Below are 25,643 nucleotides of genomic sequence, written 5' to 3'. Positions count from 1 at the left end.
TATAAGACAAACACCCCACAATCAATACAACCTTCATGAATATATTAAACTGTTCCAGTTCAATGTAATATGCTCCCAAAACATTTTATTTCATAAATTGAAGGCATTTCAGCAATAACTCCAGAAGCATTAATCCCATTTATTAGATATTAATTCAAAGTTTAGAGAGTACATTTTAAATATGTGGACAATTCATGTTTCTATAAATGCAAACTACAGGAAATGTAGCATAACTTCCATTCTTCATTGCTCAGAGACTGAATAGGGCTCTGAGCAAGCTGAGCTAACTGGAGATGGACCTGCTCATCACAGAGGGGTTGGACTGGATGATCTTTAAGGTCCCTTCCAACCCAAATTCTTCTATGATTCTGTGATTCCAAATCCAGCTTATACACCATATACATACAGCCCTCTGCTTATTAAGAGTATCTCACATCTCTTCTGCAACAGGAGGCTGATGCAGAAGATTTCTGTAGGACCGTTCCACACCCTGGACTGCAGGAAGGAGTTAGTTGCTGGAATCAGCCTGACCACACTTCTCTGCCATGGAGCCACATTTATCCTTCAAGTCAGAGACAGAAAAAGTTCATCATCATCACCATTATCATCATCATCATAATCTCCCCACTGTGCTCTGCTCCTCACAGTCATCTCCCTTTGGTTCTGTCATGTGGCTGTGACCTTTCAGCTTTCACACCTGGTGACTTGTCAATGTGTCTCATGGCCCAAGAAAGTCCTACTGTCTCTTTTAGGTGAATGGATGGCATATTGCAATTCATACAGGTGCATTTCTGGATTTTTATTCCATCTGTAAATTGTCCCAGAGTGGGTAAGCAAAATTTGAGACTGCCTGGGCAGGGATATCTCCTAAAGTCTGACTAATATCAGACACTGTCTGTCATGTACTGCAGTTGATTTCTGCCCTAAAACCTAATCAAACATAATCAATAAGAATTCTCTGTTATTCCATTTCCAGCAGAGACTCTATTTTCTATCTACCATGTCTGGCAGCAGACTGCATCCCAGTAAGATTAAGAATCTGGAAAAGCTCCCAGATATCTGTGGATAAACCTGAGAGAAAAGTTGATGCAGGCAAGAAATTTTGTCTCTGAGATCTTGCCATGCTCACTGTTATCATAAACTGTTCAATGTACCCTGACAATCAACTTAATATGGTTTATCTGATGCTTCTTCCATGTTTAGTAATAATATAAAGAATATGAGTGCTATAGCAGAAAGTTAAATCTATAGCTCTCTACCTATTTTTCTTCCTGTAAGTTATTTTGCTTTAAGGGTGAGACTATCACAGTGAACTAATGATAGATCTGTTTATCCTATAAGAGATTCATGTCTGATTACACCGAAGTATTAGACTTTTCCAGACCAAATTTTTTGACCTCAAAATATCAAATAAAAGCTCTAACATTAGATAGAAATGTAGATCCAATATATCTGAAAGCTTCTGTCATTGCACAGATCAGTGATGGCACTTTGCTCAAAGCATGGTAATATTTTTTAGAAGAAAAAATATCTTAGCAGTCTTTAACAGAACACAAACACTAATTACCTTAGAAGTTTTTTAATATCAGCCTGATGTTTTAAAAATACATGTATCTTTTATACATTATATGACTTTTATGTATAAGGTTGCAAATTGCCTGTCAAGCAATCCTATTGTGTACAGATTTATGTTATGATATATATATGAAGCATTTGCTTGACTTTTGTATAGTGTTATTTTGCTTTATAGTAATAAAACCACAGATCTTGAATTACTTTTAGTGAATTTCTATCATACAGAAATATAGGAGCCCAAGGTTTGTGTTGATCAGGCTTTCCCTTCTACATGTATTTCTCCATTGGATTTTTAAAATATTATTGTCAGGGCTGGACGTTTTTACTAAAACCAGGTGCTTCTCCAATCATTCAGCCACAGAGTTAAAGCTTTCCTTCCTTTGTAAAAACAGACTTGGGGACACGTGTCCAGATGATCTGACCCTTCAACTTTTGGAACAGTATTTTTTCTGACATCACTTACATTTTGCATGCTGTAGAAAGAGATGCATGATGAAAGCACCAAATGTGCCTGGCAGTGAGATCCATATCAAGGAAAGCAGTGACATTTGTGACCCTGCAGTGGAGGGGCATGACATGTTATCTGTACCACCAAATCAATCCACCAGCAAGGGAAGGACTGAGAGCCACAAATCCAGTTCTTGTGTTTCCTGTCCCATTTTATTTTCCTTTGCCTTGGAGATTCTGTGATTCTGCTGAGGAATCATCTCAGAATACAAGTTTTTAATCCAGGTTTGTGCTTACCCAAGAGCTGAGCAGGAGCTCCAAACTTTTCCTCTCTCCCACAGAGCAAGTCAGTGAGAGCTTAGCCCTAAAGAGAAGTCTTCTCCAGCAGAGCACTGCAGAACTAACACAGGACAGCTTTAAATAAGCTGTCTCAGACACCTGCAGCAGACTATTTCCACACAAAGTGCCTCCCAGTGTGAATTAAACTATGCTTTGGACTGCTGCCAGCCCCAACATCCCTAATTTAAAGCAAATCTGAATGTTTCTCTATTTCATAGTAATTTCTTTCATTGCTGTGAGATGAAAATCCTTTAAGCAATAGGTGTACCAAGGATCAAGAACTTTCACACCTTAAATGACACTGCACACACTAAGTCATCTCTCACTGAAGAGAATTTATATGTCTGTACAACAGAGGCCATCATTCTTGCCTGTGGCAGCATGCAGATGAAAACTAGCAAAGATTCAGAAAACAATACTTCTACTGTCTTATTTTTATATATTCAAAACCCAATGTTTTAAATTTCTGTTGGATAACAAAAGCTCCATATACATATCCATCATTATCATCAGCTTATTGAGAACCACCATGACTGCAACCTCCAATTTACACATTGAAAACAACTCTTATCAGTACTGAAGTTTCCATTTTCTCACACTCCCATTCCCAAAAAGAGCTCTCTGCACCATCGTTTTGCAAGTCCTTCTACAGCTCCTCAGGCAGTAATCCTGAAGGGAGGTGGGGGAGGAGAAAGGGGATGAAAATGTGGCACACAGAACTAAAAAGATCATCAGATTCATTTTTTTGCAGTCACAGGCAGCCATCTGTGTTTTTTACATGTACAGGGTGAGTACAGGGCATGAAGTACGTAGGCAAAAAATTCATTTACTCACTTGAGTTAGACACAACGGATGACAATGTTCAGCACAAAGCCACAACGATATTTACTGTTCAAATTTGAATTAAAGAAAGTCAGACCATCTCTACCTTGGCAAATAATTGTAAATAATTTCAAGAAGATAACTATCTACTCTTTGGTGAGCCTACATATTCTGGGAGTGGTGCTGGTCAAAAATATCTCAGGTTCTGGACCAGGTTCAGGACATTAAGTGCCTCTTCAAAGTTTATGTGCAGATCATAGCAAGGTTCCTCAACATCATTGCTGTCCTTACAGCTCCACATATTTCTGCCACACAGCTGGAACACTAAGAAGCTAACACCAAGAAGGCTGGGATGAGCTCTGGTATTTACATTTCAAAGTTTTATTATTCCTACCTAGAATAACTCCTAATGAACTGCAACTCCTCCAGGCACAATTCAGTTGAAAATATGCTGGTGTAAATTTTTGGTCTTTCCTGATCCTGAGAGCACTCTGATGCCTCACAGCTTGACATCACATTTCTGCTTCTCTCACCCAGAGTCCTGGCTGAACCTCATGGTGTTTATGCACCTTATTTGCCCATGTGATAGATGAGCCTAATCTATCCAGTTCCAGGAAAGATTTTGGATCATCCTTTCTGCCTGATGTGTTATATCATGAGGTAGGTGAAAAACAAAATGTAAACAAACCACTGACCATCTCCACAATGCCTGTAGCCTTCCATTTTTTTCCCAGGAGAATAAACTACTGACTTACCCTTGAAGGCTGTCTGGTGGATAGGCTGCATTAAAGTGGCCAGCTTGGATGCTGTTCCTTTCCAGCAGATCAGACGTCACTGAGGAGCTCCTGCTCAGGAGAGGTTGGTGAATTATCACAAGCTCAGGGAACCACACAATGCACTACACTCTACTCCAACAAGCTCCTCCAGCACTGACCAGTGGGTGAATTCCCTAACTATTTCACAGCTCAATGACTGGGAGCAGCCATCTGCTGCAGGGAGTTCCTGAAGTGGCTAGGAGTTTTAAAGATGGGCAAAAGTAAAACATTGGATGCTTGCCCAAACCCTCATAAAGATTTGGGCAATCTCTGCTTAGCTGATACATGCTTGGTTTACTTGCCTGAGCCTTTTCCTCGAATCCCTTTCACAGTTTGGAGAATCTCTGCTACATCAGCACAAAAACTTATCTCAGTCACTAAAACCATGCCAGCTCCTCAGGCAAGTGCCTTTGAGACTGAATCTGTCTGCTGCCTATTGCACCCCCATGGACACTTAGGTCTCTTCTTAGGTGTGATGATCAGTGTTGTTTATAGTGCTCTAGGTGCAGTCTAACTACATTATCTACAATAATACTATCTTTTCTGATTTATATTGTACTCCTGGCAATTCTGTTTGCCTTCTCCAATACAGAAGCACAGTGGGTTGAAGGCCATGGGGAGTATCTCCATAATAACTCCCCAGATTTATTACAAACTCCTAGTAACATGCTGCAGTGACATTCTGTTTGCTACCTCGTTGGATTCTTTGCTATTTTACATCGTCTCTTAGAAAAAGGCATTTAAATGATTTAAGTCCTCTGTGTTGAGCTTCATTGTTCTTTGTTATTTGCTGCATTTCCTGCATGAGTATCATATCCACACCTGAAAATTCAATTCTCAATAGTATTAGGTAAACCATTAAGAATAACAGAAAGCTGAGGAGGATACATTGATTCTAGTGATCCTTTATGCTTTCCATTTGCAGTAAATCTGTCCCATCCTTCCCTACAGAGGACTTTTATTTTGTTGAGCAAATGTTCCTAGGCTTAGGCATTACAAGAATTTCTTCTGTTCTTGCCTGTAGCAATATTTTTTTCTCTATGGCAGAAATTTTTATTCTACAGCAAGACAGAGGCACTTGTTTAAGCAGTGTTCATCAAAATATGTATTTGGAACCTGCAATAGCTATTCAGTGATACTGGAACAGTGGAGTTTTTAATCCATCTATTAAAAAAAAAATTAAGAGACTTACTACAGTGGCAGAATATTTTGCATAAAACTATGATTTGTTTTAAATAATATATCCCCATAAGTTGCTCCAGAATATTAGCCAGAACTAAAAAATATTTCAAAAATTAAACCTCAAACTTAAAAATTTTGCAAGCAGTGAAGCAGGCATGTGTTTGGAGACAGAGTGATTCTCATGCAGGATGGTTTTCTCAACTAAGGCCACTACTTGCTATGACCAGTGCACTGGAAACCTTAGGAGAGCTAAACTGAAAGGAAGATATAAGATGTTACAATGAATGCTCTTTTTTTGAACCTTTCGAGCTTTTATTGAGAACTAAAATGCTTTTTAAATGTGTCTTAACAGAAATAAGAGCCAATAAATTGTCCATCAAGATATTAACTTTTTAAAATGTTACTGAAACTCTGAATCTGATGTTCTCTAGTAAAACAATAAAAAATTCAGTTGTTAACATATACTTTGCTGTAGTCTGTTCCTTCCTGCCTTGTATCTGTGGGAGTCAGACTGTAATTCGGTGTATTAGGGACCAAATGAGCAGGATCCCATTTGTGGTTGTGGCTGTCCATCCTCCTGTGTGCAGTACACCAGGAACAAGCCAGGTTCCTCTCCAGGACGTGCTACTCATTAGCTACCAATGTCAAAGACATTTGCCTTGATGTCCAGAACAACTAAATATCAAGTCGAATTACATTAAAGCTGAAATTAATATCCTAGAATCACTACAATATTTGCACTGTGCAGGAAATTATTCAGATGTGTGTACCCAACATGAATGATGAAAGTGCTAGCCAGATCAGATCCATGATAAGATTTCAGGGAGAAAGAAATAAACCTGGTGTGCCTTGCTTTAGTGATGGTTACAGAACATGAACCCGCAGGTAGGTGCTTTCACAAACTTAACTTTTAGCAAAAAAAGGTCAATGATCTCTTCTTGTTCCACAATCAAAAATGAAATTGATTAAATCTAAACCAATATTTTATTCAAGTAGATTTTTTAATTGAGAAAATAGGTAATAGGCTTTCATAGAAAATTAATGCTGTATTACCCTTAAAAATACCTGAGACAAGTAGAAACTAAATTATCAGATCACATTTTCAACATGATGGGTGTTGAATATTGACTTCTTGAGGACAATACCAAAGCCCTGACCACAATCCAAATTTTCTTGTGTTCTCCAAGTAATTTCAATTTATTTGTCTAGATATGTAATTTTATTCCTCAAGTAAGTGCATAAAACTGTTACCTTGCCCACAAGACCCCTCTATTACAATGTCATTCCCATGAATGCAACATAGAATGAGCAGAAAGATTTGTCACTTTATCTTCAAATTTCACAAAAAAACCATATTCCTGTTTCATACATTAAATATTCATAACTGAACACAAAAATGTTCTTAATCCTGAATCAAATTCTATTGACACTCATGAAATTAAATACTTTGCAATTTATTATTTAGGTGCAAAGTATTTTATTTGAATGTGCAACAAGGCCTCAATTCTGAGTCAGGTTCAAACAGTAGGATTTTAATTTATATTGGAGCATGAAAAAATTAAACATAAAAAGAAAAGATTGAAATGAGAAGCCATGGCACATCAGCCCAAAATAAGCAGCATGTAAAGAAAAGCTGTTAGATGGTGATGATCTGTAATTAACCTGGAGAATGGACAACTGCATTTCTTCGCAAACAAAAAACAAAAACAAAACCCCACACCTCAACAGGAGCCTGAAGTTTTATTATCTAGTGTATTCAAAGAGAAAAAATAGAAAATTTATCAAAAGATAGCACCTATATTTTATTTTTAGGGTTGCCACATTCAATTAACCTTGAAGTGTCTAACACAGACTCCCCCCCAGTGTGAGAGCAGCTGTTGGGGAGTGGTCACCTTGGACATTGCCAGATTCCTGGAAGTGTCTTTAGGAGCAGAGGTCCCTGTGACTTTGAATAAAGACATGAACTGACTTTTGTGCATTTCTCCTACAAACCTGTAGGATTGAAAATTATCATGGGGAAAACATCTGGGACTTTTTCTTTCCTTGTTTTTAAACAGTCAGTCTTTACAGACAGTTGTGTTGTTTGCCCTGAATTCACTTCTGAACAGAGATCAAGTCTGAGACCAAAGTTTCAATTTCAATAGCTAAATAGTCAAAATTAATCAGAAATCTAAGTCAGGATTTCCTCTCAAAAGGTCAAGCTGCTGTTCTCTGTTTTTTTTCTGTTCTTTTGTTTTAAATGTTGCAAAGTGCCACTGAGATATTCAAGGCTTGGTTTCATTCAGTACCTGCTCTGTGCCCTCCCATCTGCCTCCAGAACTTCCACACAGCCTGATCAGTAAGGAAATACAGAGTAAAGCCTCTCAAATGATGTTTAGGCCTGGTAAATTTGGATCAGTTTATTCTGAGGACCATGATAGAATCATCACCCTACTATCTCTGCTATTACAGACTTTGCTAGTTGGGAAATGAACCTGGGGGAAAAAAAAAAACAAAAAAAAACAACCTGCTGTTTCATTCTGCTACTTTTTCCCTTTTGTGGAACTTGCTCATTCAGTCTATTCTGGAAAATGAATGTTATTAAGAATGAAAGGGAGACAGGTAGTACTATTAATGACCAGGCAAATACTATATACAATGTCTGAAGAAAAACCAACATAGAGAAATGTCATTTATAAACACTAGGGGAATGATTCAGCACAGGAATAAAATTGGTGAAGAAATACATCCTGCCGAACTGACAGGAAAAGTGAGTTACAGCATGATATTAATTCGAAGAAGTATAGGAGTGAAAATGCTGTTTTCTGCTTTTTCTCTATAAAATCATCTTTCTTTTCATATTTATTCACACTCCTGCAGAGACACCTTAGGGTGTTCTGAGGGGCTGATTTTGAAGGATTTTGATAACACCTATTTAGCCTACAAGAGTTTTCCCTCTCAGTACCAATTTGACTCTAAGTCAAGATTTTAAGCCAAAAGTGACAGAACCTACTAGGAGGTCTCTGTTGGGATTAATACAAAACTGCATCTCACAACCTGACTGGACCGTGGGAAGCAGCAGAAAACTACTTTTCCACTGCAACCTCAGATGACCAATACACATAGAAAACAAGAGACTCTAAGGCAGCAGAGGACAAGGGAGGCTGAGGAGAGATCACATCCTGCATCTCTGAGGAGAGCAGGACACACAGTTCAATTTCAGTTTTGCAGTAACAAACAAACAAACAAACAAACAAAAAAAAAGTGTTTTTTTTTCTTTCTTTTTCTTCTCTAATCTTTTCAGAAGACAGAAATACCAATATTTCCTTTCAAAGCATTGAGAAATATATTTCCTTAAATGCAGGGTGGATTGACTTTAACAAAACAATACTACTTGAAGGACAAAGCACCACTGGTTACAATTTCATTATTTCTGATAACTGATTCTGCTTGAGTGGTTCTTCTTCAATGTGAACAGATTCACTCAACAGACACTAACAACTCAGAAGCCTTTGCCAAAGCTGCCATCTAAAAAATAAATGGCCTGCCCATGCTTACAACTGGCTGCTGCAAACTTTCAGGGCATCTGGAAATCTAAATTTGGCTTTGCCACCATTTCAAACACTTTAACCTGTATGATCCACATATGGACTTCCTAACACATAGAGACAAGAGGAAGTCAGTACTCATGAAGATCTGCAGAAGAAAATCCAATCCATTCAAATTAAGTATCTAACTCCCTTCACTGACTTTAAAGCAAAAAGAGTTTTCAAGGTGGCAAATGTCTTTTTGGTATTCACCTTTTTAAAAAATGAGCTTTTAACAGTACAGGACAACAGATTTGCAAAAAGGATGGTGGCCAAAACTCTTTGGTTTTGCCAAATAAAAAAGCTAGCTAAAAATCAGAGTACATAAAAAGAAGGAAAACAATCAGGGTCTAGTCTAGGGGATTTTGAACACCTCTCTCCAGTGAGTCCTTCAAAGCATGTGCAATAAGAAACTCCTACCTCATTTGATGAACTAATCTATCATGCAGCCAAGATAGGTGCTAGTATCAGAAAAAAAATCAAGATAAAAAAATATGATAGACTTCTCACGTGATAGCTGGGAGAAAGGAATAAAACTGGGCTCTTGGCCCTGAGATGTACATGCAGTTCACACAATTACTGGATTTTGTTGTCTGTTAGCAGCATCCTGGGCTGCATTGGACAGATTATCTCAAATAGCTTGAGGAAGGTGATCCTTTCCATTTGTTTAACCATGGGGAGACATTTCTGGAGTGCTGTGTTTAGTGCTGGGCCAAGCCCAATGTGAAAGACATGAACCTATTGAATTGAGTCCAACAAAGGGCCCCAAAGATAATTAAGGGCTGGAACATCCATTATGCAAGGAGAGACTGAGAGAACTGGGACAGTTCAGTCTGGAGAAGGCATAAGGGGATTTAACAAATGTGTTTAAATACCTGATGGGGTGAGCAAAGAGGACAGGGCAGATCTCTGAGTGGTGACTATTTCCTGCTTGATTTCTCTCTCTTCCCTTCTTTTCTGTTTCTATCTCTCTACCTCACATGCATTAATAAATAAAATCCATACTATTGGCATTGGCATATAGTCCTGTTTGTACTTAATCTGGGCAGAGGTACCTCTGCTAAACAGATTGCAACAACATCCCTGAAGGTATTTAAAAGACACGTAGATGTGGTGCTTAAGGTCTGGTTTAGTGGTGGACTTGGTAGTTTTAGATCAACAGTTGGACTCAATGATCATAAAGGTCCTTTCCAGCTTGAACAACTTTATGTTTCTTACCAGTCATGCCCCATGACAAGAATAACAAAGGTGCATAAAGTGCAATACAATAAATTTCCATTTAAACATAAGAAAAAACCTTTTCATGGTGAGGGTGGTCAACACTGAAATGAATTCCCCAGAGGGGCTGTACTGTCTCCATTCTTGGAGATTTCCAAAACCTGACTGGATATGGCCCTGAGCAACCTGCTTTAGATGACCCTGCCTTGAGCAAGGGATTGGCCTGGATGATTCCTGGAGGTGCCTTCCCAATTTGCTCTGTGATTCTGTGAAAATTAAAAGCAGCCATGGAATCAGGGACTATAATATGGACTTTGTGGGGGATGATTAAAGTTAGACAATTTCCAATGCAAGGAACTCAGCTGGATGGTTAACCAGTTGTGGGAACTAAGTGAGTTGGATTGCTGTACAAGAATACAGGCAGGTTCTACCATGATGTGCTGAGTAGCAGTTGCAGAGCTGAGAAAATGCTTCAGAAACATTTCCCCACTGACTGTACAAGTAGCCACAGCCACAATGCTCCTAAAACCTTCAGCAGGCTGTGAGCACCCTAAGATCCAGACAAATATGGCTTTGCTATGTTTCCATAATATATACTTAACAGCTGTCACTGTTATTTTGCCTAAATTATGTGAAGATTTCAGCCCCTGGCTCTTTATACTAATTTTATTCTACAGGGCAAGAATAACCAGCCACGTCCTTCTGACTGGTACAGCAGCTATGATAGCAGGTGCAATCTTTGGCATAAAAGCAGCAGGGGGAGAGTGAAGAGAGATTATTATTATGACACATAGAATTAATGAGACCTTTTCTGGAAACCTTTGCTTAGCTTTACACTTTTTGTAAAGAGATGCAGAAAAACTTGAAAGACTAAGAAAAAAAAAGACAGAAGAAGGAACTGAGAGACATAATTTTTTTTTTAAAGGCCACATTAAAATATAAAAAAGTAAAGGTACTTAATTTATTAATTTCTCAAAATACAGACTACACTATCACTTGATCACAGCCTTCACATAATACACAGGCAAATACTTCAAAGAGCAGAGGAATGCTGTTAGTAGATAAAGGTATGTAATAATCTGTTTTCTGAAATTTGAAACAAGACAAATTGGGGGTAAGAAATAAAGTGTCAATCTTCAAATGAAAGTAGTGCCCAGTGAAACAACTTAATGACTGACACAATAGATTTTCCATCACTTGAATTTAGCACATCAGTACTTGATGGCAACAGCACAACCAAATATATCCAACAAAGGGAAGTGCTGAAAGAAGGATGTGAGTTGGCAGACTTCACAGATACCTGTTTTAAACACCTGATTCTGAATTGGAGAAGCTGATTTTTTGAGTGGTGGTAATTATCTTATCAATTAATGGGCTATTACTAAGACTCTAATTATTGGTTTATACACAAGATGTTTCACAAAGGCAGTAGTTGTTCTGCAAACAAATAAATCTCTTTCTATGTTAATGTGCATAATAATGAAGAGTATTTTATTTTCCCAATCCGTTTTTCCCCTCCTCCTGATATCACATTGCAACTAAGACAGAGAGATTATTAACAATCTTAAAAATTATTAACAATATTAACAAAGTTAATACTTAAGTCTAACATGCCCCAAAATGCCAATCACTAAGCCTGAATACTAATAAGACAAACCAAGATGACCTTGTACCCTATAAATAATAGATTCAAGCTAATAAAGAGTGAAAGAGTAATGCAGGGATGCCAGTTGGCTGTGAGCTGTAAAATGCAGTTGGAATATGTGGGATGAAGGCTACACAAAGAGCAAGTGGCCTGTATTTTCAAGATGCCATAATAAATCACAACAAATCTTGTTTCTGTCCCTGCTTCCAGAAGACAATACCTGCTTTGCAATCTACCACCTTTGAAAGGTTAGGGAGGTGAGGTACTGTGCCTGAAAATCAAGCAAAGGAAATATGCATCCACTTTCAATAAAAGGCTGAGATAATTATCTAGATAATTAAGTATTAGAGAGTGTCACTTCAGTCCCTGGGAAAATCTAGAAGTGCTCTTGGATCACATTTCTGCACACATGAAGTAGATTCACGTGGTTGGAAATACTCAACATGTGCTCACAAAGCCTAAATCAATGCTGAACAATTTAATTTCTTTCTAAAATAAAATCATTAGATTTCTAAATGAAGGAAAAGCAGTATTTAATCTCATTTTCAGAAAGATTTTGAATGCATTTCCTGAAATATCCAGGTTCTTATAGCTTGCTTCCAGGTTGAGATGTCATGGTTTGGATGGGTGGATCAAACAGAGGTATAACACTCCAGTTACTCCAGACCAAGCTCAGGGGTCAGTCCTGCAACACGATTAGCAATCCTCATCAGTGATCTGGAGCAGGCAACAGAGTGTACTCCTGTCAAATTTGGAGATGACACTAAACTGGGTGACAGCAGACAAGTAGAAACAGAAGAATATGAGACTGGACATAAAGAGAAACATTTTCATCATGAGGATAGTCAGGTGGTGTCATAGGTTATCCAAGGGGGGATGTGCAGCCTTAATCCTTGGAGATTTTCAAGATTTAGCCATAAAAACACTGCAGCAAGCTGGTCAGACCTCCTGGCTCTAAGGGTAAGTTCACATGTGATAGCTTAGAAATACAATTCAAAGCCCACAGAGTCACAGAGAAAGTTTACAGAAGGAGATAATGAAAGGTGAGCTTGGGCAGTTGGGGAATAAAACTATACTGGGAATAATGTAGGCATATTAGAATGTACTGCTCATTGCTCATGATCAGTCAGATAGGAGTTTCTTATAACAGACATGAGGGAATTGAAGAGAGTTGTGGTATGAGTAAAGTTTTGGGAAATAAAGCATCCTGTATGGCTGGCATGGTGAAAAAGTTAATTCTGTCTGAATCAGAGGAAATTAATAAAGCTGTGTGAGGTGTGCTCACTATATTAAACACCTTTGGTGGCTGATCTTTTCCAAGTAAACAGAACCACTGCAAAACCACCAGAATATCTATAAACATTTCCATTCCCTCTCTCCAACAACAGCATTTCTACAGTGCCACCATTCCTTGTGTTGCATTTTCAAGCTCAGCAAGAAGTGGGTTCATGAGCATTTATACACAGGTGCTTTCCAGTGGAATTAACTTTATAAATGCTAGATGTCTATAAAGGAGGTGCCTCCTTTTGAAGTGCTCATCCCAGCCACTTTCAGGTCTGATTTTCAACATCTCACTTAAGATTAATTGCACCCTAAATGTACCTACATCACTCCAGGTTAATCACTCAGCAGTTAATACCTGCCTTGTACATGACTTCATACATTCACATGAGTCTTGTTTTAGGCGGTTTTCCTACCAGCTGGAAAGTTTTGTGAAGAATGATCAGATGGAGGTGGGAGAAGGTGGAATAGTAAGATCATACTAAACACAGGTGGGGTTATATGCAGCCAGAGGAAAGATTGTTGAGTCTTGAGAGTGGGGTGCAGACACCCACACACATGCAAGCACTAAGTGATGGAGCTTATGTTGGAAGGCTGAGCATCTCAGCTTGGCTCTGCACCAAGCAAATGCATTCACAAAGTTTCTTGATCCAAATGAGCAGAGCTTTGCTGTGATAACTCAGGGTTTTGGGCAATACTGCATTATGCAACAGAGATAGATGTCTGTTTCCACCCTCTACTCTCCTTAAACAAATATCTATGAGGAGGTGCCTGCCCCAACACCTTGTGTGAAAGCATTTCCCAGGAAACAGTGGATTTTCAGAGTTAAAGCACATTTTTCAAGGTTTAGGCACCTCTACACCAAAAGCATAACTGATTGTCTGCCAGAGAATAATTTCAATGAAAGTGGATGTGTCATCATGACCCTCTGGACGTGGCCCTGGCAGTGAGATGTAAATTCCCAATTTACACTAAACTATACATATTTCCTACTCTACTTGCATGCTGATCAGCCCCCAGAGCCCAGACCTTACACAAACCTACAGGGTTAGCACACCCAAACCCTTCCCTATCCAGACCAGGATGTGGCAGAAATATGCTCCAACTCTTTTTCTCCCACAGACCCTGTTTTCCTTCCCAATGAAAAAATCACTGCAGGGAGATGTGACTTTTGCTCAAGTCCCATCTTGGCACAGGGGCTGAATATGGTGAATGGGGAATATGTGCTGCTCTAGCTGCCCCTGGGAGCTGGAGAATCTGCCAATGTCTTGTAGTGCAGCACATGCAGGGCAGCTTCACACAGGCAGCTTGGCACAGAGATCACATGCAATTAAAAGGTAAATGCCAATTCTTGTTCGTTCTAGCAAGGAAAAAGACAAACACAGAACTGTGCTATTTTTGAAGCAAGACTATAAAAAGAAAATTATTGAGTGCATTAACACACTACTGGAAATCCTTGACTTGCTGATTCTTGGAGTTTCTTTCCAAGTTCTCCATCAGCCACACAAATGCAGGAATAATTCCCAGTGGAAGTAGATATGAAGGCACAAATAGGATTACCTAACTTGGCTCCATTGTTTATTGGTTCTGCTGCTAAATTTGAATCTTATGTTTTTTTTAAACATTAAATTGTTGAAATAATTCACAGCCTTTACCATAGAACACAAAATTTAGGCAGTATATATCTTAAAAATATACCTTGAGTCCATCTATTTTTAAGGTAATTAGGTTTTTGATGTACACAAAGTGCAACTGTTACCCAACAAACAGAAAACAGTTTATCTCTGCTCCCATGGTTCATTCTTTTCTGTTGTTTGCAAGACCATGGTTTTACAGGGAAAATGTTTATCAGGTTGTAGCAGAAAACCAGAATTTTAGAATCAAGGTTGACTATTACAGACAAGGTTTTATTTTTACAATATTTTCTACAACAAAACCAAAGCCTTTTATGAAACCATGAGATGTATCATGTTAGCACGATTTCTGTAATTTCTTACACTTTCCTAGAACATAAATGCAATCTGAGAATTTATTAATACATTGAAATCAAACAAGAAAAGAATCAGAAATAGTAGAAGTAATTATTACTTTGAGGTTTGATAAAATGTGGTTTAGAAAATGTTTAGAAACCGCTGACAATCCTATAATTAAGGAACAAACTGAATGTCACTGAATTCAATCTTGCTCATATCAAAACAGGTAAAAGGGTATTATGCATTTTTGTGTTTAGAGGTGTAAAATGTGGCTTTTTATAAAGTAAAAAGAAGGTTGTTTAAAAAATGTATGTTGAAATTGGAAAAAAAATGAAGTGTGAAATAACAAGAAGAATCCAGTTAACTGAATAATTAAGAAAGAAAATACACATACTGAAGTATGAATTTCCAAATATTCTTTGACCTGCAATAAAGGCTTTTCCAAAAGAAGTTTTCTAGAGTTACTCACAGTGAATGGTGGAGGCCAATTAAGGAAACTATGAACTTGTTATAAAGAGCTGCCTGCATTTGAAAGACTGGGAGAGGCAATCACAAAATCATGGGCTGTGAAAGCAGCAAAAAAAGAGATCAGGAGCAGAGACGGCAGGCCAGCTTCTGTGAAGGATGCTGCAAAAGCTGGATGCTAAATGCTGTTCCCATGCAAAGTCCTGAAGCACTTTCATAGAAGAGTTTATTGACCTTTCACTTGTCCCACAGGCAAGGTAAAATATTGGCCAGCTCTGTCTCTGCTGAAATGAAACAAACACACTTCAGGTTTGGACTATTTATGGTCTTTCATCATCAGTCGACAGCAAAAAGAAACTTTATAATCACTCAGCTAAATTAAATAAGAACAGAACAACAATTTATGGTCAGCAATTTTTCTGTTTGCACTGGGGTGGCAATCATATTTTGCTTCTCTCAGTTCACTGCTGTAACACTTCAGCTTGACAACTCCCACAGCTGCCAGAGAGTTGATGGAGTTACACCACAGTAAAACTGGAAGACTCCAGCTCACTGAGCGCTGCAGAAACTTAAAATAACTATTATCAAAAAATCCTTCTCTCCCTATTGTAAGTATGAACTGCTGTCAGGATGAAAGTATAAGAAAAACTGGTTTTAAATTGAGATCATTTTCTGTGAAGTCTACAAGTGATTCAACAAGCCAGACATTCAAATTACACTAGTCAAGAATATTCTTACCCAAATCCCCATCGTGTGCACTTCCCATTTCTATGCTCACATCTTCACTGTCCCCAGTAAAATCAATGTCAAAAAATTTCCATTCATGGAGAGGACCAAAGCCTTGTCAAAGAAGCCTTTCTCTTTCTCTGTCCCAGTTCCTATATCCTTTTTCTGGCAAAACTTCTGGGATTTTGATAATGGTTACAGGTCCTCTAGTGTCTGTTATAGAAAGACCTTCACAAAGTGAAACCATCCAGTTTTTCAGATTCCTTCTGCCATCCCAAAACATACCTCTTGCCTCCTTCCCTGGTTGTGCCTATGTCAGAAACATACAGGCTCAAACACTGCCCAACAGTGAGCACCTATGGGTGCTTAATCATTGCAAATCATTCCAAAGTTCTGTCACCTTGAGATGATATCTGTAATGGAGCAGTCTGAGATATCTTCAGAGAGTGTCTGAAAGGTTTGTTGGGGATGATCTGGCTTCATCTACTAGCTGGCAAAAGAGAGTGATTTAGTTACCTAAGAACTGATTTGCAAACAGCATGAGAAATCCAAATCAAAACTCTAGGCTGATCCGAAAACTAGATACGAAATTATCAACTCAGTAAAATAATTGTACTAGGGATCCAAACACAGATGGTGAGGATTTCTATAGATAAGCCACAGTTTGTCACATTCAGGATGTTAATTTAGTCCCAATCCTCCAATTCTTAGCTATATAAGGAAACTAATAATCTGAGGAAGAAATGTTTACACTGCTACAAGATTCCTCTTATGTATTAGGGTAGAAGGATCTAAGTCTGCATTGTCTGATGCTGGAGTTGTTGTGCATGACATAAATCATGTGAAATTTTTAAGCAACAAAGCAGAAATTATTTTCACAAAAAAGAAAATCTATTTTTGCTGATAAGATTAGTGAATAGGATCCAAAAGGTCATGGAATTGTTTAGCTTGGAAGAGATCTTCAAGATCCCCTGTGTTCAACCCCTCTATTCTTGGCAGGGATAAGTTCACTAGACAAGGTCACGCAAAGCCCTGTGCAGCCAGGTCTTGAACACTTCCAGGAATGGGGACAAGATGCATTTATCATCTCTTTGGAGACCTGCAGGATATAGACTTTGACCACACATTAGATCTATAAAGGTTTACAGCTGATGTTCATACAGAGATGTGTAAGCCACATGCTGTTCTGGGGCTCATGAATGGGTGACTCTAGGTATCTATACACATCTGGTATCTAGCACATTAATTTGTGTTTACCCTTTTAGACCAAACACAAAACTTCAGACATTTTGTTGTATTTATTGGTTTTTTTTGATAATATTTTTTCTCTGTAATAAAGATTTCAGGGTTTTGGTTTTTTTTAATAAAGAAGTACTCACTATATATAAGAAAGACATATTCTCTATAATTCTGTATGTTGTTCTCAGTTTTTATTAGTACAGGGAAATATAATAACTTGATAGTGATTCTGTAAGTTTGAATTATCTGTTAGTTAGTTCCATCAGCTGTAGAAAATTTTTGCCTTAGCAGAATTTGGTGAAGGTTGTGACTAGATTTTATCTCTGATACAGAAGAAAAAATGGGGTTGGGATTTTTTGGCCAATTTTTAGTTCATTTTTTGGTAGAAAGGGGCATTTGGGATCTTTCTGTCTTGGTACTAAACAAATTCTTCCAATTTTTTGTTCTTTCAATGAAAAAAATAGATCTATAAGCCTGGGAAATAAGCAGCAATCTTCTGAAATGACCAACTCTCTGTTATTTATTGTGTCTCAAAAATGAACCTACAGTGCTGCTTTTGAAGTCCATGGTAAAAATTCAGGTGCAAAAGATAGTCATTAATGGAGTAAAAATGGAGTTTGTTTTATCCCATTTCAGTGATCTCAAAGTACAGTCACTAGCCAGAGCCATCCTAGGGTACTCCATGGTCACTAGAGCAAAATATATCTGAGGGGTGACTCTCATCATCTCCAAGAGCTTCTTTGTGAAAACCACATCACTCTGCAGAGCTGTGACTCCCCTGTAACTGTCAAAGCAAGGAATAGGTTCAGCTATGCCAAAATTACTCTTAAAATTAATGAATGGACTATTTCACAGCTCTGATACAGGAAACTACCAAAAACTATACCAAGGACAGATGTTTTTACTGATCTATTTGCTTTTTGGCCCAATATACTGTTTTTCTTCCCTTTTGAAAAATCAGAAGGAACTAAAAGGTAGAAAAAAAAAATAGAAGAAAAAAAATATCAAAATGTGAGATGCTTTCTGATGGCTGTACTGCCTGCACCAGAGCTGCCTGGACCACTGATAAGTCTCCCAGATACTGCTGAGGTCTTCATTGCATATAGATCTATGACATAAACTTGCAGATATGAAAACCAGCAATAGAGTGAAATCAGTCAGATATGCCCAGCTCCTCCTGCAGCCCCACACATCTTGTCAGCCCAGAACTGGGGGCAGATGTATGGCACAGCAAACAGAAGCCCTGCCAAACCCATGCTGCCATTCCAAGGCCAGGAATTCACTGAGCCTTTTGCACCCATTATTTCCTCCTGGGTCAGTGCACAACATGTCACACTCCCTGAGAGGAGCTGGGATAAGACCCTGGCATTCTTTTGCCTTGTCCTCTTCCTAAGAATCTCATTATGAACCTGAAGGGCTTGGCTAATGAAGTTTACAGTGACAGAGTCTTTTATAGTGCCATAAAGGCTTTTAAGATGTACTTCAGGGGCTTCTAATTCTCTCAGCAGCACAGTAAATATAATGAAAGTAAAAATTATCCTTGCAGATGTTGTGGTGTCAGTAACAATAACAAAATCTCAGCACGGCACAGGACCAAAATAGCATCTGGGACTTTGATTCACTCAATTTAATCACACAGTGTTTGAGCATTTATGGCTTTACAGTTTTTTTATTGATTTACAGTATTTTAATGAGATTACTGTGAAAACATATATGCTGAACTGCTACTTATATGGGACATATACCAATGCCCATCACTTCCCTCATTGCTTTCTACAGAGTGCTCATTTGCAGCCCTCTGGAGCTCACAGGAGGATTTAACATTAAACAGTCTGCTGCCTAGTATGAGAGGAAGGAGACAACTAATAACTGTTTCCCAAGCCCATCAAAAAACCATGAAACCATCCAAGACTTTAAAATAAAGGAAAATAAAAAATACAGAATGAAGCCTTTTATATTTCTCCTGATTTAAAACCGAGCAGGGAAGTATTAGCAAAGCAGTACACTGATCTATCGGTCACTGCTCAGGTGATTTCCAAACCATTCTGTGTATAAAAGTAATTTGTTGCTTTGTGGCCTACACAAAAGTGCCAATAATTTCAAATTTGTGAGCAAGATGCCACAGAGAAGCAAAACCTCCCCAAAGCCATGCACTGTAGTACACACACACATGCAGCAAAGGACTTGTGAAAGTTTTTCCATCTAAAAGTGAGATAGCTTGGCACCTGGACAGTCACATCCATGTCAGGTGATGATTCACATGACCTACCAAAATGCCACCCAAACCTCACACAGAGGCATTCCTCTATATGTACTGTATATTGTTGTACTCCTCCTCTTGTTGTCTCCCTTCCCTTTAGCATCTCCACGGGCTCCAGCAGGGGCTCAGCCATTGCCTGAGGCTATTCTTCACTTCTGGATGGCTAAAGTTAAGTGAAATGAATCCCTGCTTTGGGCAGCAAAGAGGCAACAACATGAGCCAGCATGAAGAATAAAATACTCTATAGACTTCCCCAAAAATGTACTCCATCAGTGACCAGGTAGTTGGGCTAGGCAGTACAGGTACCCAATTTCTGCCAGTGAACAGGTCTGCCTTAGGAGATGCCAGGCTGCCACCTCTCCTGAAAGCCACCTTTACCAACCCAGGGTTCTATGAAATAAGTGCTCAGGATGGCCTGTGGCCCTGCCTAGGACTGTACTCACCACCAGCACCACTGCTGCTCCTAATGCCTGCCAAAAGACTCCTGTGAATGATTGCACCAAAGACAGGAAGAGAAAAGGCTGCTGGGAAGATTATTTAATCTGTGAGTTTGCCAGTTTCACCCTGAGTTAATACTTTTTTCACCTGGAGTCTCAGACACCTCTCATTGCAGAAAGGACACAGAAAGCCAAGGTTTGCAGAAGACTGGACAGTCCCCTGGTGTTTTGGGGCACAGCAGCCCCTGTGCTCTGAGCAGTTCCCGTCACAGGAGCCATGAGCCCCTCCTCACACCAATGGCAAGGCTGATCCCAGTGCTGTCAGTAGTGCAAGCACAGCCATTGCTGCCAGCTTGGAAAAGGCAGGGAGCACACAGGAGCAAAGAAAGACTTGGGCATTAATTTTTGAGCAATTTTTGTCCCCTACATTGTAAATTTTGAGCAATTTTTGTTCCTTACATTGCTGAAATATTTGCTTTCTCTCTTCCAGCATGCTTGGCTGGACAGCAACTCTGAGTCAGACTTTTCCTTTTACACCCTTGTCCTTTACAACTTCCAGGTGACCCAGAATGTATTACCATGGCAGGCTGAAATTTCCCTGCCACTGCTTGATCTGGCACTCTACAGCTGTTCAGGGGCTGGAGGCATAACCTCTCTCCCTTTTGTAATGTTAATGCACACTTTGTGCTCTGGCCTCTGAGCCTGCTCTCTGTAGTTGGAGATATTAGACTAAATCAAGCTTCCTCCCTCTCCAATGAATATGTATTTGGAGCAGCACTCTTTTTCTTGTGCTGGTTCAGAATAGTCAACAGCAAGAGTGAAGCACTTTTCATTCCTTCCCAGATTACATCTGTAGGCTTTCTTTAGCCCACTTTCTAAGGGAGGCTTGCTAGCAGCATCAGCTGGTCCAGTTTGGCATCTTGATGGTTCAAGATCACTATTAATATCCCAGCTTCCAGAGAAGCAGAATATAACCTTATATGCCCTCCTCTGGGTTTTAATCCATTCAGAAAATGACTCTTTAGTTGATAATTCAGTAGTGTCAGGTTTTTCACTTTAAAGGCAATGATTCAGTCTAACATTTTATTTTTTTTCTGTCATGTAACAGCACTTCATTTGTATGCTGCTCTGTGTAGGTAACATAACTAAACAACCACTTTGGTGAGAAGAGAAAGCAGGCATGTCAAGGAATACAAGGAGTTTGTGATTATTTAGATTTTTCATCATTCATTTTTTTATGTTTAAGAATGTCAATTCCTCTACTGTAAAAAAAAAGGAAACAAAAGAAAATGTCAGCTATTACTATGAACAAAGGATAATTTACTGCAACCATGAGTTTCAGTTTTATTTCTTAGTCAGAACATCCCATGAGCAACAAATTTCAGTATCTACTGGCATTAGCAATAAAGGCCACCCCAGGTGGAGCATTTATTTCAGTCAAGTATTATGTATTCTTAAGCTGTCAAACAGGAGATCTGTTAGAAAAAGAAGCTGGGACATTAATGACAGCTACATACTGATATACCACAATAGGCATCTCAAGAAAAAGTCAAATGTACTTCAAAATAATTGAAATTTCTATTATGCTGAGTGCGCCTTGCATTTTCCTAGAATAGTTCTTATGTTGAAAGTTCTTACAGTTTAGCAAAGACAATGGGTTAGTGGATGCAAACAGCTGGGTCCTTTTTATTAAAATACTCCTGAGGATTTTGATCTCTGAAAGAAAATACTGTGAAAATACTTTTTCTTTTTTTTTCCTTCTTTTTTTTTTTTTTTTTTTTTAATATACAAATATTTAGCCTCCCACACACCATTTCTAAGTACATACTTGCTTTGATGTCTCAGTGCTGGGACCTAAATTCTTTGCTGATTCATAGCCTGTCAAATCAATGCAGCAATTGCATGTAAACTATTCCATTTCAAAGGCTTGTCTATCCCAGTCTTGCATGCTCAGCTCTATGTTAATGTAAGAAAATTATGTTGTACCCTGCTTAGTCTCTTATGTATTCTAATCTGCCTCATCCGTGCTCCCCAGGGCTGGGGGACATATTCCCATTCTCCATTGTGCTCCTTGGGGTGGAGAAGGGACTAGATAGGGCTCTTTAAACCTCCTTGGTGAAATTTCACAATTGTTACTCACAGATATATATGGTAGGAGAAACCCTACTTATTTTGTTTTTATTGAGCCAAAATTTTCATCTCTTTTTGATATTTCCTTGAAAATCCATTTTCAGCTCTCAGGACAGAAGGAAGAGGTTTTAAACAATACCTATGGTTCATCAAGTCACATCATAAGATGCAAAGAAAGTGCTGATTCTTCAAAAGTAGCATTTCACCCAGTAATACCTGAAGCTCTGCTTAAATTTCACTGGGAGAAGTTTCTTAGATCTGGGGGAATACTCTTTCCCCCTGTTAGAGCTATTCCAGACTGTATAAATATAATTAAATATTCATTCTCTAAAAGAGTCAGAAATCCAGAAACTCATGGATAAGGAAAGAGGCTGCCCTCAAAACCTGGTGGTTGAAGCAGCCATCTCAGATGTTAAAAAACTATTAATCCCACAAGCCAGCTCCAGACCTGTCAGAGAGCTCGCTGCAGACATCACATGTAAGGGAAAATTGTGTACTGCTCACAGTAAAATGCACTTCAGAAGATTTTATTTCCTCCCTTAACATGTCACTCAAACATTCTACTTTGACCTAAATCCAGCACTAAGTTACCCATCTCTTTTAATAGTGTGTGGTACTCTGGGAGCTGTTTGCTTAAAAATCAATAAAAATTATGTTTTGTAGGACTTCTGCAGAGAAAATATACCATCCACAGATATTTTTAGCCAAATGTTGGTACTCAGTTCACCTATTTAATGATGATGTGGATGGATTTCAGAATCTTGAAATATTTATGCAGAAAACAGAGGTGGGCACTGTGAAACAGATTTCATTTACAGTCTGAAAACCACTCACATGTTCTTAGGTACTCCATGTTATTTATATATTTATAGATAGCTGTCATTTTAACATGCCAGGTTGAGGGAATGCTAAAGCTATTATTACACACATTTATAATGTTTCTGGGGGGCATAATTGATCCATCAGGATAATTATGGGCCTCATTTTCCCTTCTCCCTACCTGCCTGCAGTAACCAGTGGGTTGGTTTGATGTCTTTTGGTTCATTGCAGAAAACAATGAAACAGTTAAATACCATTGCTGGACTCCAGTGGAAGCAGCAGTGAACCATTGCTAGTGACAAGAGGATGAGGGCAGGGAGAAGAACCAGCCTCCTTCCAGCAGCACAAGAAAAGGCACCATTCCTTCTGCTCCTCATGAAAATTCGGGTCTATCAGAAATATTCCTGTGTAGACATGATGGAATAAAAGTGAGCAGAAGCTGTGAAAGCAGGTGGAGGAGCCACCTGCTTTTACAACTTCTGAGTTTATTGCGTCTCAATTTATTACTGAGTTTAATAAAGTCTCTGGGCTGATCCCAGGTCACTGATAGCAGTGTCCAGCTCTGTCACTGGTCAGAGAGAGATCAAACTCCTTTCTTCTTGTTACCCAAGTGTCATCTCAAATGTGTTAAATTCTTACCATTTTTCAGACTTTGTTTAGAGTTGGTTATCTCTAATTAGTTGCAATTTTTATATATTTGAAAGATGACTTCTCACATATATACACTCAGCCCCACTCAAATATTTGTATGTGCAAATGTATATAGATATAGATATAGATATAGATATAGATATAGATATAGATATAGATATAGATATAGATATAGATTAGATATAGATATAGATGTAGATGTAGATGTAGATGTAGATGTAGATATAGATATAGATATAGATATAGATATAGATATAGATATAGATATAGATATAGATATAGATGTAGATGTAGATGTAGATATAGATATAGATATAGATATAGATATAGATAGATAGATAGATATAGATATAGATATAGATATAGATATAGATATAGATATAGATGATATAGATATAGATAGATATAGATATAGGTATAGATATAGATATAGATATAGATATAGATATAGATATAGATAGATATAGATATAGATATAGATTAGATATAGATATAGATAGATATAGATATAGATGATATAGATAGATATAGATATAGATATAGATATAGATATAGATATAGATATAGATATAGATATAGATATAGATATAGATATAGATATAGATATAGATATAGATAGATATAGATAGATATAGATAGATATAGATAGATATAGATTAGATATAGATATGTATCTGCAATTAAAACAAATTCACACATATATGTAGCCTCTTGCTATCATCTGAAAGAGGGAAGGACATGAAACCCAAAACCCACTGGCCCTGTATTTTCTCTCTGAGTTGTCTGGCACCAGGTGTTTCCACAGAAAGACATGTGCCCTCTGAAGTACCAGAACATGAGAAAATATGAGCCCTTTATTCAGTAGATAACAATCTAATATCTAATTTCTAAATATGTGATTAAATTTCCACACTTGGGAAAACAGCCTTTAATTTTTGTTGTCCTTAATAGTATGCATATTCTCAATATGATTATAAAATGGAAAACATGAAACCAGAAAAAATCTTTGCATATGAAACACCATTAATTACTGTGCTTCACTATCTTGAAATAAAAGAATAAAAACATGAAAGACTGAAGGAGAAGGAGAATAATAGCCCTGTATATAGATTCATTATAAAAGTATAAATTGGGTCTTTGCATCTCTCCATATAGTTTACACAAGGTATCCTGTATCTTGTGCACCTCAGAGGAACTTAATTGTATTCCAAATAAGAAGTTGCAGGCAAGATTATTATTCAATAAAATAGGGACTTTGTTGTAGTTAAATAACCCAGTGATGAGCAATATGATTTCAGTCTTCTGAACATGGTATTAAACAGACCAAAATACACAATGTGATAGACAAAAACAATTAAAATCCAACAACAGCATTGTTCTAAAGCACATAGAGTTCATATAAATGTGGCCAACACGAGCAATGAAGCAGAAAGTTTAATCACTTAACAATACCTGATTTATGCTCTTTCACCCACAGGTCATCACCTAACCATCATTACAAGTATTTCTTTCACAGACCACAAACTTCTCCACATAACTCTATGCACAGCTCTGGGCTGGCTGTAGCTAAGGAAGGGTTCAAATGGTACAAATTTGGGAGGACCTAAATTAATTCACAGAAAGATAGAACCTTTGTCATGTGTATTTATGTATACCACTCATATATTTGCAGAATGATAGATGTACTTACAAAAGAAAAACCCCAGTGGCATTTTCCATACTCTTTTGCTTATTAATGTCTGAAAAAGCACCTGATATCCACAAAAATAATTTAAATGCATGTTGCACATTACTGTATCCTCGGTATACTTGGGATATTCCAGTCTGTCAATTTTTTGTGAAATGGCTTCACATTTAAGAGAAATGAATCAATAAAGAAAGGTGAATAGATAAAATAGTATCAGGGGGAGATCCAAATTTCAAACCTTTTTCCTAGTAGAAAATCATAAATAGAAATGAAAACTGCGTTAAAAATTCAAAGGCCCTGCAAGCTAGATCTGTCTGGAATTTCATACAGTCAAGCTATAAAGAATCAGAAATCCTGGTCTATTTT

The sequence above is a fragment of the Oenanthe melanoleuca genome, chromosome 1 (assembly GCF_029582105.1).
Source record: "Oenanthe melanoleuca isolate GR-GAL-2019-014 chromosome 1, OMel1.0, whole genome shotgun sequence".
NCBI classification, from domain to species: Eukaryota; Metazoa; Chordata; class Aves; order Passeriformes; family Muscicapidae; genus Oenanthe; species Oenanthe melanoleuca.
This window is presented reverse-complemented; position numbering follows the sequence as displayed.